The following is a 15108-nucleotide window of genomic DNA, read 5'->3' as shown; positions in this document are numbered from 1 at the left end:
AAATTATTCAGTTCCATAGCCTCCAGGGTGATATGGGATTGAAAGGAGATTGGGAGAAGTGGGATCCAAATTTGAGGGTCTGGGATCGGGATTGTGTAGGTATGAGTGTGTGTGATCTATTTTGAGAGTAAATTAAATTTTCATAATTATTGATTTCTGTCCCATTCATTTTCCTTCAGTTCTGTTTTGTTTTTCAGAGTGTCACCTTCTCAGCTGATTGTGTTTGTGTCCTCCTTTCTCTCCTGCCTTTCTTTGCCCGCTCCCTTGAACCAGGGCAGCTCCCACCAAAGACGTGTCCCTGATTTAATTCCCAATGCTAGAGTTACAACAACCATGGGTGAAGTTCTGAAGGCTGGCAGTGAAATGTCACTCGAAGAGCTTGCTCCACTTGGCTTTTGGCTCCTTCTTAAGAACTTTGCCTTCAAGGTCAGGAACATCTTTTCCTGGCTGGGAACTGGAATTCCAGCCCCTGGGCGTGTGTGCCATGGATCCCAGAGGGGCATTCCTGAGGCTCTCAGGGTGCTGCTCCTGCCGTGCCTCCCAAAGAACTGTGCAGGGCCAGGGGACAAGGTCCAGCAGCTGTGTTGGTTCTGCAGTGCCACAACCCCTGGTTGTGCAGTGCCATGGGCCCTGGTTCCATGAGTTTCTCTACTGCCAACAGTGGTTCCTTGGTTCCCATGATGCCCTCCTGTGTCACCATGGATATTTTGTGCCATGAAGTTCTTCAGTGTCACAATGGCCTCCCTCGCTCCATGTGCTTCTGCAGTGTCACATGGCATTGCCACCATGGACCATTGGCTCCATGCAGCCCCGCTGGGTCACCATGGACTCCTTGGTTCCATGAGGTCCTGGGGGTGTCTCCATGGTCTCCTTGGATCCACAGTGTCACAATGGACCACTGGATCCACGTGGCCCTGCTGTGTCCCCATGGCCCCTTGGTTCCATGAAACCCCAGGGTCACAATTGACTGCTTGCTTCCATGTCACCCTCTGAGTGCCAAATAGCCCCTTCATTCGATGAGAAACACAAAAGTTTTGTAGAAACATTGAGCAAAAAATCCTGCTTAACACACCTGGGAACATCTATTTGCATTCAAGAGAAAGGTTAAAGGTGAGGATGGCACCAGCAGCTTCCATCTGCAACAGAAAGATTCAAGGAAAGGACAGGGAGAGAGAATTCAGCTGCAAGACTCAGAGAATTCTGCTTCCAGAGATCATTTCTGCTCACACTGTCCCTCGTAGAATGGTGACATCATTCCAGGCAGCCTGGACTGAGAAGGTGGGTCCTGAGTGGGGTTTGTTGTTCAGTAAATCTGCTCAGGCTTTTCCATTTTTTCTGGTTTGAAAGCAAAACCAGTGAGAGACTCTAAGTCAGAATTACAATTTATTAGGAAAATTAAAAAAAATAAAACCCAAAATGCATTCAATAATACAAAAGAAAAAACACTGACAAAGTCAGAACACAACTTGACACCCTGTTGGTCAGGGTGTTGGTAGCAGTCCAGTTGGAATGGTGGCTGCAGTTCTCCTGGAGTGGCAGATTTGGTTCTGTTGGAGCAGTGATCCTGTAGTAGGGTGTAGTCTTCCTCTGAAGATCCAATGGAAATGGCAGCTGTTGCTCTGGGAAATCCAGTGGAAAGGCAGCTTGTTCTGTCCCAAACCCCAGATTATATCCAGGTGGGGATGCTTAGCTCCTCTCCCCTGGGCGGAGCATCTCACAATGAGCTAAAATCATTCCATAAGTCATGGGGCAGGTGCAGAAATGCCTCCCAGAGGGAGTCATCTCTGAGTCATGTGGCAAGGCATTGATCGGCCCATTAACAGGAGATAAGAAAAAAACAATGTCCCTCCTGCTTTCAACAGCTCTTGAGGATTGGAATAGAATATATCTTTACATTGTAACCTAGGACATCTATCACTGATGCAAGGGTGGGACGGAATAACTTCATATTTGAGGTCATTTTGTGCTCTGCTGGGAGTTTCCCAAGGGCTGGTAGTGCTGTTGGCTTCAGGAACAGTTTGGGCAATGGCTGTGGGACTGGGGGCTTGGTGAAAAACGAGAACGGTTGTTATTCTTGTATTTACAGTCTTTTGCTACATGTCCAGTTTTCCACTGCCTTTATTACATTCTGTATTGTGGGGAAGCCCGTTTGCTGCAACCAGTGCTTCCATTGCACCCTGGCCTGTGGCTTTGGCTAGGCTGGAGTCATGGTCTGAGACCGCTTGGTGGGTGCAAGCATCAACCATCTGAGCAATGGCTGGCTCAGGGTCAAGGCGGAGCATGTGCAGAACCTTTCTGCAGTCAATACTGGCATTACAGAAAACTAATTTGCTAATAAGATAGTCCCAGAACTTTTGATTGTTTGCCGGTTTTTCCAGTGCTTTCATAAGGTGCTTTACAAACTTGGTATAGCTCCTATCCAGGCATTGGCAATAGTCAGTGAAGTCAGTGTGGGATGCAGAAGCCTCAGATGTTTGGAGGGGGGTAGACCATGCAGCACCTTTGAGATCTTACAGTACTTACTGTAGGGGAGGACTTCAGCCTGATATTGCAGTCTCGTACAGTCTCCTTCCCTGGTAATGCGGTCCATTGTGAGGTGTTGTGGCCCCTCTTCCTTAACGTAGCCTTTTGGTAACTCATTAACTTTATTTATACAAACTCCTTTCCACAAAATAAATTTGTCAGGTGACAATATGAATTTCATACACTGTTTTAAATTTTATAGTACCATTGTGTGGGCAGTAAATGGCACATCCAGCAAATTGGTAAAATGGGGAGAACCCCTCCCATAGTCCTTTGCAGCCTTTACTAAGTCCTTCATTTCCCTGTGGGGAATAGATTCCCATTGAGGTTTTGGCCCCTGCTCATACTGCACAGGTGCCACCTGAATCTTGGATGCCACCTCCCAGTCCCCCTCCTTTGCAGCTTTTCTCTGCATCCTCTGCTAAGAATCCTTGGGCTCATCCTCACTCTTGAATAAGCTATCGCTCTCTTCCTCTGTAGAGGAAGCAGGTCTGCTGGCAGAGTCATGGGCCTTTCTGCTGAACAACAATGCCTGGTGTTGAAAGTCTTTGGTACCTAAAATGGCTTCCTTCTAGTTGGCCCCATGTTTGGTTCCAGTGACATGGGAACTGGAAGAGGCTGGACTGGAGAAGAGGCCCGGAAGTGGAGAGGTGGAGCCTGCGCTGGGGAGGAGCTTTTCCGTGACAGGGGAGGGACCCGACACAGGGGCGGAACTTGATGTCAAGGTGGGACCTGTCACAGGGGAGGCACCCAGAGCAAAGGCGGGAAATGGAGATTAAGGTGGGAGGGAATCTTCTCTCTCACAGGAGCATTGCCATCTTGTGATTTATAGTAAGGGGGATTAGGATCAGGGGATGAAGGAATGTGGGCAAGGGAATATCTCAGGTCAGCATGGCCACTACCACCCTGAGGAGAGGACAGAAAAGGAGAGGAGATGGCAGGCAGCAGATGGCTTGTCTGTGCCAAAGGGCGGGCTCCATCTCCTGTCCTGTTTTTAGGGAATGTGGGTTCAGGAATGTGGGAGGTGGGTTGAATAAACCAGGACAAAGGGTTGGAAACAAGAACTCATTAAATGATCCTATGAATTGAAGGAAACAACAGATAAAATTTGCCAACTTTTAAAACCCCTTGTGTTTGTAAAATATAAAGCTTTTCCCCGACAGCATCCCAAAATGGTAACTGATAGATAGAATCAACAGAGATATCAGGAAGCTCCTCAAATAACCATGAACAATACCTTTTAAACTCCCCTCAGGAAATGAACTCCCCTCTAAATTTAAAACTCTCCAAAACTTAACAAAACCATCTTTTTCAGCTTGGTACTGAGTATTTCTCATAGCTGCCCCCAATGGAAGATGGAATTCCCAGCCACAGGAGCAGAAAATCAAAAGCCCAAACCCCTGGTAGCTCTCTGCCACTCAGTCACTCACTCTCAGTCTCACAGGCAGAATCTTCAGCCGAAGTGGGGCTTGTGGGGCTCTCACTGAATTTGGTCCCATGGATGTTGAAGGGATTGTCAACCTTCACTTCAGTGAGACTCAATAAAACTCAAGTCTCACTTCAGTGCTGTGGCTGACCCAAAGGTGTACAGCTTCCAGCGACATCTGGCTGGCAGGATCACCACTGGAGACACTCACAGGGACCTCAATGAATCTGATCCCTCTTCAGTCGCCATGTGTAGCACCATGGCACTACTGAGGCCCTTGGAGTGTACAGCACTCACGAGCCCAAAGCTCACTGCTACCTTAGAAAGCCAACAAAATAGGCAGGATGGGTCTTCACATGATCTCCTGCAAACTGGGTTTATTGGTACAGGAACCAGCCACAAAGCTGGTCCAGAGACAAAGACAGGGTGTAGGCTGAGGGCACAGAGTTTTATATGAGATATTTAGGGTGGAGCTGAGGGTCCGGGTCCAATGGATATAAGGGAAAAGGTTGCAAAAAAGTTGTTAGGGTAGAGTCAACCAATAGGGAAACAGGGGTGGAGGAATGCAGTAAACTAGGGCCAATGAAGGGACACAGAGAGAACATTCTAGGGACTAACCAAATGTGGGCAATAGGGCTTGAAGTAAGGTAATTAGGCTAATGGGCCAATGAGTAACATAACTTTACAAAAATCAGCATTTGCCTGCAAAGATCTATGGAAGAAGCAAGCATCTCACCCTAACCTAAAAGCCTATTCCTCTTACTTGGGACCAGCCCTTCCTGGCTGGGAGATTGAGACTTTGATGGTAGGCCCTGGGCCTCCACATACCCTCAGAGCTTGCCCAGGGAGGGTCTGGAGTGATCTTGCTGGCACTTGGGCTTGGCACAAAATTGAGGAGAGTGTCTGTTTTCAACAGGGAGCTTAGGAGTATTAGATTATTAAAATAAAAGAAGAAAACCCCACTTTGCCTGAGTGCTGCCAGTTCTCCAAGCAAAGCTGGCCCCAAGTGACAGAGGACAGACAGGATGGGGTTGGTGAATGTGAAGCAAGGCGGCCCACACTGGGTCATATCTCAAATCACAGCTTCTCTGATCAGTCCACACCTCTTGAGGAGAGTCCCTGGGTCAATCAGTCATTGAATGCTGCAATTACCTCTGTTCTAAAGAGAACAACATACCCTTAAAACAGAAATGTGAATTTATTAGAGCCTCTTTGAAATATTTCTCAATAACTATATAAAAAGAAATTCCTAAAGAACTGCGCAACAGAGGATGAGAATTAAGGCAGAGCCGTAGTTTGTCAGGACTTGCCTGATCCTAATGAGCTCCGTGGTGCATTTGGAGCTGAGCCCTGTAAACTCAGAGCCTGAAAGGAGATAGCACAAACCTTTCCAGGAGTCAAAGTCAGAGGAAACACCCAACGTGTCTCAAGGCATGAATGGGTCCCACTGGGGTCCATCCCCAACACAGGCTCCTCATGGACTAGAGAAGAGAACTAGAAGCCAGGACAGCACAAAAACCTCTCAGAGACAAAGTGTGGAAAGGAAAATCCAAATTACCTTAAAAACCTTGAGTATCTCAAAGTATTAATGAGCCCCACTGAGTGTCAGTACAAAGCTCTCAAGGGACTCATTAAAGCAGATGATTGCGGCCATGATTGCACAAACCTCTCACAGAGTCAGTATCAAAATGGAAACACCAAGTAGCTTAAAATAACTGAAGTACCTTGAAGCATTCGTGAGCCCCAATGACTGTTGTTACTGACAAAACCTCTCCAGGGACTCATTACAGTAGATAATTGGAGGCTGTAACTGCACAAACATCTCAGAGACTCTTAGGCAAAAGCCAAACCCCAAGTCCTTTGAAAAACCTGCAGTCCCTGCAGGGAGCATGAAGGAGCCCCCAGGGCCATTCCTCAGCAAGGCTCCCCAGGGACTCCTTCCAGCAGATCCTTGAGGCCACTGGGATGTGGGTGGGGGAGGATGCTGAGGGCAGGACAAGGGGCTGACAGTGCCCAGCCTGGCTGGGGCTGTACCAGGAAGCCCCAGGGCCTCAGGACAAGGTGTCTCCTCAAAGCCCTTGGTGGCACAGACCCTGCTGTGCCCCAGGGCACCAAGACTTGGCTTCTCTTTGTCCCCACCTGTAATCATTGCCTCCAGTTCTCTGCTCTTCCTGGGGCCTGGGGACACTTTCTCAGTCGTGTCCCTCAGTGGGATCCATTAAAAGTCCAAGAAAGTTTGGAGTTGGATTCTGCCTTGGAGTTCTGGAGAGGTTTCTTCAGCTCCCTCTCAGGGACTGATGTTCACGGCCTGAGCACAAAGCCCCAGAGGCTCATTAAAGTCCTTGTGCTGTGTCTGTGCTGCTGAGCTGGGCTGGGCTCCTGGCCCAGAGGCAGCTCCTGGTAACCAAGAAGAGCTTCAAAAGCACATTTCTCTTGATGAGCAGCTCTTCTGCCAGCCCAGCAGGGCTGGGGCACTGCATGCAGCCACCCTGGGCACTGCAGAGAGGCACAGAGAGCTTCAATCAGTCAGGGCTGGGAAGGTGCTGAGAAGTGCCTGGGGCACAATCACTGCCAGCCCTTGGCACAGGAACCTCTGGCTGCAGGACAATGCAGCTGCAGCTCCTGGAGTGATCTCCTAAAGCTAGAACATCCCAATGCCTACAGACTCCATGAGTACAACTCTGAGTCTTTCTGGTGCCGGGGAGGTGAAATGCTAATGAAGCTCTGACATGCTGAGGGGCTCTGATCAGTCATGGAATATTTCCTAATCAAGGATTTTAACAAAAATGAGAAAATATCCTAAGACTTTTAAATCAGTTTCCTGCTTTTGGAGAAGGGTTGGAAAAGGGGGATAAATATTAAAGGTTGGTTATTAATTATTAATTATGAATTTTGACAAGTGCCTGAGACATCTGAACTGTTACTTTTAGTGATCAATAGGCTCACAGGAGATCCCTAATTTACACGTGCTTTCAGCTACTCTGCCCGTGGACAGCATGAGCATCAGCTTTGCTGGAGCCATCAGGCTCAGTCTGAGCTGTCCTTTCTCCAAGCTGCAAACAGAACCTGCCCCCAGCCAGTGCCCTGCAAACAGACAGGGTTCTCTAGGGCCAAGGAGAGTGCACAGAGATTTGGGGTCTATGAGTGCTGGCAGGGAGAGATCAGGCACAGGGAAACACCTGCAGGAGGAAAATCTCCAGGAAGCAGAGAGAAGAACAGGCAATAAGAGAAAACAAACCCCAGCAATGCTGTGGCAGGGAGAGTTTAGAGATGTCCACAGGATCCCCTCCAGTGCAGCCCCTCACTCTGAACAAGCCCCCTCCCTCTGTACCCCCAGCCAAGCCTCTGACCTCAGGGCCAGGGCTCCAAGGCGTGCAGCCCCTCCTGTGCAGGCAGAGCTGCAGCAGAGCCGTGGGGCAGTTCTGCAGCCCTGGGCCCAGTTCCCTCTGCAGAGCACAGGGCTGGGAGCAGGTGCCTGGCACTGGGGGCTCTGGCAGGGGGCACAGCTGGCTCAGGGTGACGCTGTCCCCAGTGCTTGGCTCTGGGCAATGCTGTCAGTGCAGCCAGGGAAGGAGCTGCATCTCCCTTCATCCAATGCCATCATAAGGATACTTGGGAGTCTCCCTGAGATTTCAGTCCAAGCTGGGAGCTTCTGTCCAGGGTGGAAACCTGTCCTAGAGCGTCTCTGAGTTACGAGATTGATGGGGAAAGACAGAGGTGTTCTGACACTGAAAATGCTGTTGGGTCGGTGAAATGAGCAACGTGCGTCCTCCTACAAATGTGGAGCAGGGCTGTGGTGGATACATCTTCTCTCAGCAGTACCTGGGGCATTTTTGGGAAAAACATGGGAAGTTGATCACCCTTCACCTGCTAAAGTTTAAAGCCCTTTAAAATTCAGAATAGGTCAGAGTGACAGACCATCTCTCATCAGTCTTCACTCATCACTTTGTGAAAGAGAACTCACTCTGTTCTCCCTGGAGGCAGCAGAAATGCTGAGGGTTTCTGATATCCAAGAATACCGGGAGAGACATGGGGGGAGCTTAAAAAGAAAACCACAGAACTCTTGAACAAAGTGTATCTGTGTGTGTTACAGGGGACAGTGTATGGGAAATGGCTTTGATTGTGGTTATAGAAATCTCCTCTAACTTTTCACTGTCCTTTCTCCATGAACAAGTCCCCATGTCCGGCCACAGCAAATGTCCAACAGCAGCTCCATCAGACACTTCCTCCTGCTGGCATTGGCAGACACGCGGCAGCTGCAGCTCCTGCACTTCTGCCTCTTGCTGGGCATCTCCCTGGCTGCCCTCCTGGGCAACGGCCTCATCATCAGCGCTGTAGCCTGCAGCCACCACCAGCACACGCCCATGTTCTTCTTCCTGCTCAACCTGGCCCTCAGTGACCTGGGCATGATCTGCACCACTGTCTCCCCAAAGCCATGCACAATTCCCTCTGGGACACCAGGAACATCTCCTACACTGGATGTGCTACCCAGGTTTTTTTTTTGTTTTTTATGCTACAGCAGAGCTTTCCCTCCTGACCATCATGTGTTACGACCGCTTCATGTCCATCTGCAAACCCCTGCACTACAGGACTCTCCTGGGCAGCAGAGCTTGTGCCCACATGGCAGCAGCTGCCTGGGCCACTGCCTTTCTCAATGCTCTGCTGCAAACGGCCAATACATTTTCCCTGCCCCTGTGCCATGGCAATGCCCTGGGCCAGTTCTTCTGTGAAATCCCCCAGATCCTCAAAATCTCCTGCTACAATCCTATCTCAGGGAATTTGGGCTCATTGTTGTTAGTGCCTGTTTATCATTTGGTTGTTTTGTCTTCATTGTTTTCTCCTATGTGCAGATCTTCAGGGCCGTGCTGAGGATCCCCTCTGAGCAAGGACAGCACAAAGCCTTTTCCACCTGCCTCCCTCACCTGGCCGTGCTCTCCCTGTTCATCAGCACGGCAGCATTTGCACATCTGAAGCCCTCCTCTATGTCCTCCCACTCCCTGGATCTGGCCCTGTCTGTTCTACACTCAGTGGTGCCTCCAGCCCTGAACCCCCTTATCTACAGCCAGAGGAACCATGAGCTCAAGGCTGCAGTATGGAGACTGATGACTGGATGCTTTCAGGAATATTAAACTGATGGCAAATTTCTGCAAATCCCTTCTAATTAAAGATATCTTTCATATTTCTTGTTGCTTTGGTTGTGGTTTGTTTTTTTTTTTTCCCTTTGTATTAGTTTTTTCATATTGCCTACAAAGAAATATCATTGTTTGTGCCATTTCTCATTTTGTTTCTATGCACCTTCCCTGTGGCCACAGACTGTCTCAACGAGGGGTTGCACTCCCGATGGCTTTAAAAGAAACTAGAGGATTTCTCAGCAAAGTTTTCTGCAGAGATGCCCTTTTGTTGCCTTCTCTGGAGCTGCAGCAGCAATGTCTGTGTACAGAGCTGGGGGCAGATCAGTGCTGGCACAGCAGCTCTGCCCAGCAGCAGCAGTTGGTGTTGCCAGTGCTGCTGCCGTGGCCCTGCCCAACTGCCCTGGTGGCCCTGGTGTTGCTGTAGGGCCTGAGTGCTCTTGGGGCTGGGCACAGCCTTGGGGGTGGCAGTGCCGGGGCTGCAGCAGGGACAGGCCATGGGCACTGCTGGGGCAGCGCTGACGCCTCAGCCCAGGCCCTGGGTGCTCCAGGCTCCTTGCCCAGGCTCTCTCAAGAACACGGCCAGGCCAATGGTCAGCACAGAAAACCCCTGTGAGCAGCCTCCGGCCATGGGTATGGGGAGATGAACATCAATGAGCACAAATGCCATCAGCCCCTGGGGCCAGCAAGGGCTGGGGGACGGCAGAGAAACCACTCAGCTTTGTCCTGGCCTCTGCAGTCAGCCAGAAAGTTTGTTCCCATCAGCTGGGAGTTTCCTGTCCCACTGCAGACGCTGTTGCTCAGAGCCAGGGCTGCTTGGCAGCCACCCCCAAACTGCCCTGAGCATCTCCTTGGCTTCACCTTTGCTTTCTTTCCTCTTTCCCTGGTATAAATATCTTGCTATTGCCCACCCCTGTTTCCCTGCCCTGCAAACAGCCCATCCCTGTTTGCCCTTTCCTCTCTGGCCTTTCCTCTCTCCCCATTGCAGTTCCTTACTTGGCCCCATGAGAACAACCCTTGGGGAGCAGGATCCTCCTACAAGTGCTGCAGGAATTGTCTGCAGGCTCCTGCAGTGCATGGTGCAGCTCCCTTGCCAGAGGCACCTCAGGCCAGGGGGGCACATCTGGGCTGCTGTGTCTGGCTCTGGGGCTCCCTGTTCTGGGCAGTGAGAAGGAGCTGCAGAGGCTCTGCAGGACTGACAGGATGGGCTTTGAGGCTGGCAGGAGAAGCTGTGGGATCTGGGCTGCTGGAGCTTCTCTAGAGGAGGCCCAGGGCTCATCCTGCAACTGCTCCAAGGGTGGTTTCAGAGAATCACAGAATCAGCCACACTGGAAAAGACCTTGGAGATGATCAAGTCCAAACTTTGCCCTTACCCTCCTTGTGTCCAGGATAAACAACTGCAGCTCCCTCAGCCACTCCTCACAGGACTTGTGCTCCAGACCTCTCACCAGCCTTGTTGCCCTTCCCTGGACACATTACAGCCCCTCCATGTCCTTCCTAAACTGGGGGGGCCCAGAACTGGACACAGCACTCGAGATGCTGCCCAACCAGTGCTGAGCACAGGGCAAGAATCACTGCCCTGCTCCTGCTGGCCACACCATTCCTGATCCATAGGAGTGCCAGGGGTTGGATGAGGGAAATGGTAGGGAGGGGATGGGGACAAAGTGTTATTGATTGGCAGCCATGAAGAGTCTTGATTTTCATATCTGTTCAAACTGCATTAGAAGATGCTTGGGGTCAATATCAATTGGACATTGCTGATACCAATCTCTAAACAGGAAAAGAACACAGGACAAAACAATTCTCTCTGCATTGTTTTCAATATAGTATATTCTTTTTAAATACACTTCTAAAATGTGACTAATTTACCACAGAAGAATTGAAAACTTCGAGTATTCCCTACAGCCTTTCTTGTTTGGGTGTTTTGCACAAATGTTTATGAGCTTTTCTCACTGAATTCCTGAAGTGAAGAGCTCAGGAAAGAAGAGGCCTCTGGAGGAGTAAAATTAATCATCAACCTCTAAGTGGCTGAGGATCCATCCCCATCAGAGCAGCAATGAACAGAAATGGGCACAGCTTTGTGGCTGCCCCAGCTTTGGCATGGGCCCTGGGCCTGCAGCAGGAGCAGCTCTTGAGGGCCCCAAGGCCAGGGCTCTTGTGCTGCCCTGGGCAGATGGGATGGCAGCAGGGGCTGCAGAGCTCTCAGCACCTCAGGCAGAGGGGAGCAGGGCAGCCAGGGAGCCTCCTTTGCCCTTGGCTAATAAAGCCTTTTATCTGGCCTTATTATCAAGCAGTGAAGTTAGCCTGGGAGCTCAGTCCCCAAGGGGACAGGGTGCCCAAACTAAGCTAGCTCGAGGCCGATGCTGTGGGCCAACCCCCATAGCAAGCTTGGTGATTGTCAACTCTTATAGTGATTGCAGGGTCTATTAGGATTTCAGCTCTGCTTTCTAGGTAGGTGTCCCTTGGCTGAGGCTGCAGCAGACGGCGAGAGAGGAGAAGGAGAGGTGCTGGCGGTTCCACAGAGATGGCTTTATTGGGGGAGCCTGTGAAGGGTCCCAGCGAAAGCTGTTCTTCTGTCAAATGGGCTAAAGTATGCCCCTTTCATAGGGTTGAGGAGAATCCAGATTTGACCAATGGTAAGGATTAAGTGACATAGCTTATAGGGTTACAGAGATAAGCTATGGGGTGAGGGGCCAGGGAAACAGGAACTTCTGTTGCTGTCTCAGCAATTCCTATTGTTCTATTCTCCACTGGGCTTTGCCTAGGTCCCTGTGGTTTACTACACAGCAAGACTGGCCAGTTTGCCCAGCTGAGGATTTCCCAGATGGAAACAGCAGCTTACTGAGAGGACAAGAAAGCTGCAGCTGCAGCCCAGCCCCAGCCACGGCTCTGGGAGCGCCTCCACACACGGCAGGGCTCACACAGCAGCAGCAGCTGCAGCCCAACCCTTGCTTTGCCTTGGCCTTCCCACCCAAAAGAGGCACAGCCCACATCTGCTGCTGCAACAGAGGCACCTCTGGCATGCCCCTCCCTGCAAGGGACACTGGGCCTTCAGTGCCACTTCTCCAAACACTCTTCTCTTCTTTCCCATCAAACAAAGCCTCTGAGAACCTGCAAAGCTTCCACTTCCTCACCACAAATTCCCCTGCAGGAGGAATTCTTCCCAGGAAAACAAGCACCCAAACTTGGCCAACACAGGCTGACACCTTTTCATCCTTACTCAGGGATGATATTTTCATTCCCTCTTCTTTAGGAAGTCTCGTTTTACCAAGCAAAGCCTTCCCTGTCGTTTCACAGCTGAACTGAAGAAGCTTTTCCTTCTCAGCCATGCAACAACATTCACAAGCTCTCAGTTCAGCCCCTTTCTTTCCTGCCCAATGCAGTTACCCAAGCAGTGGGAGAAAACATCTCCTCCAGCGTCTCAAGCACCATGTCCAGATCCAGGGGTGGCAATTCCTCTTTCCCAGGAGTATTCCACAGCCAGCTGTGGCTGTCCATGCTGCAGAACCTGCACTGCCAGCTAGAGTGCTGGGGGCTGAAGTGTCTGGGGTGGCTGCAAGAATATAAACACATTGGTCAGGCTCCACAATGTGTCTTTGGGACGCAGAGCTCAAGTGCTGCCTTGGATCAAACATCATAGGAAGCACACAGCAACCTCAAGTCCAGAAATATATTCAAACTTCCCAGGGAAGTGGAGGAGTGAGTTCTTCCTCTTAAAAATATTTATCTGAATTGACATGTACACAGATTAAAGCATGGACTGGAAAACTGATATAGACACACAAGCACACAGAGACACACACAAATACCTTATAATCACAGCCTTTTGCATCTTCCCAGCAGCTTTGGGATTTGGCTACATTTGGTTTCTCATCACAAAAGGCCACAGAAAATGGATTCATCCAGGAAGAGCCAAGACCTGCAGACATGCATGCTAAACTTGTACTGTGAATTTTTTTCTAAAAACAGCCTTGTGGGTGAGGCCATATTCTTCAGCTGCAGCTGTTGTGGGGCACACAGAGCTCATTTCAATGGCACAGCTTGATTTGCAGGGCAGGCAGTCTTAAACATCTGCAATATCCTATCAGAGTCCTTGTTTCGCTTCATTCAAACAAAGAGGAGAGTGCACCTAACACTGACCACTTGTCAGGCAATATCTTCCACCTTACCTTTGTACCCCTACAGAGAGGCTGTCTGCAAAATGCCCAGAACACCATCCAAATCTGCAGCAAGGACAGGAAAAGCAGGCAGAGAATCTTTCTCTTTTCAAGGTCCCCCTTCCTAGGCGACTTGACCTTTTCTACCTGATTCTCACTTGAGATCTACCCATGATAGAGCACTGCAGGAAAACACTTTAAAGGGTCATTAACCAGGACCTGCTTGGAAAGCAAGGGTAGAAACTCTTTGCCTCCCTGATGGGGTGCAGGCTGGCAACTGCTGCTCTGAAGATGCGCAGCTGCTCCTCTCTGGAGAGGCCATGGAAGGGCTGTGATGGTCTACGGAAACCAGAGGAAGAATGAGCTCAGGCTGGCATTTAAGCTTCATGGGAACAAGCAAAATGAAGAGCTTACAGTGGAGATGAAATTTGCCTGTGTCTGGCTCCTCTGATGAAACCCCAAGAAGTCCAGATGAAGCAAACACCTTCTCCCAAGAAGCCAGGAAAACCTCAGAGTCCTGAGCACCTGCACTTAGCCTGGAAGGGCCTGGAGGCAGCTGTAAGTCCTCAGGTGAGGCAGCACTGAGGTCCTGGCATGAGAGCGCTGTGTAGCAGTGAGGGAAGAAAAAGGGAAGCAAAGGGAAGGCTGGTCACTGTTGCTCTTTGGGTGTGTTTCCCTTGGCAGCAACTGTACTTCTGTCAGGGAAAACAAAAGCTCCCTGAATTGTTAAAAATTAAAATCATGAACAAAGACTCTCTAACTAGTCAAAGTCAGAAAGTGGTGTGTTCGTTACGCCAGCGGGCGGCACAGGGGAGGGTCATTCCCGAAATGCGTGACCACTGGCCGGGCTCGGCTCGGCTCGGCTCTGCACGGCACAGCACAGCAGGATCCAGCAGGGCAGGGAAGGGCAAGGCAGGCAGGGAAGGGCAGGGCAGGGCACTGGGAGCAGTGACAGGCTCTGTCCCCATGCTGCATCCCATGCCTGGGTAACCATCAGGGACAGAGAGGAAGGACATTGCTCTGTCTTGGCTGGGGAAAGGATGAAAAGGGGGAGTAAGAAAACATTCCTTTGGACTCCTTTTCAGCAGACTAGCTGGTTTTATCTCACCATGTCTACCTGTCTTTGGAGGAGTTGGCACATTTCTCGTGATTTGGAGTCAGCTACAGCAGCAGTAAGGGGCAGAAATTTTGTCAGCATTGATATCAAAGCCAAAGTACTGCCCCATGAATGGATGTTGCTTTCTTCATGGGATTTTTGGCTTAGAGTTGTAGCAAACTCACACTGGTGTCTTCCCAAAGAGGCGTTGCCTATTTCTTTCCACAGGAATCACCTCTTCTTTTTCCTCCCCTCATCTGGGGAGAGCTCCAATGCAAATGCCTCCTGCAGCCAACTCTTGTCACTGTAGACTGATAAAGGAGATCTTGCAGTGGAGAGAGACTCCCTAGAGCTGCTGTGGAGAGCTCAAGGGGGAAGCTTTGTCCCTTAGTCTTGAAGTCTTGTTGGGGAGCTCCTTGTGCTCTGGGGGACGGACACCAATGATGTTTATCCAAGCCTTGCAGGTTCATTTCTGTAAAGAAAGAAAGTATATGGATGCCAGATAGAGAAAAAATATATACGGGAGAGAGATGGGGAAAAGGAGAGGGGTAATAGAGAAAGGAGCCCTCCGCAGGCAGAGATCAATCTTCATGGAGGTAATGATCGATGCTTAGTTCATTGCAAATCTCAGGGTACATTTATATGGTAATGCAGGGTTCAGCACCGGGAGAATACATATAACTGGTTACAAAGTGTTATGTGTAGGACAAAGAGCTAACATATCTTTGGTCACGTACATAAATTGGCAAAAGCGTCAGCAGAACATTCTGCCCCATA

Source organism: Zonotrichia leucophrys, unplaced genomic scaffold, assembly GCF_028769735.1.
Source record: "Zonotrichia leucophrys gambelii isolate GWCS_2022_RI unplaced genomic scaffold, RI_Zleu_2.0 Scaffold_113_145235, whole genome shotgun sequence".
In the NCBI taxonomy this organism is placed as follows: Eukaryota; Metazoa; Chordata; class Aves; order Passeriformes; family Passerellidae; genus Zonotrichia; species Zonotrichia leucophrys.
The sequence above is the reverse complement of the archived record's forward strand: the minus strand, read 5'-3'. Positions refer to the sequence as shown.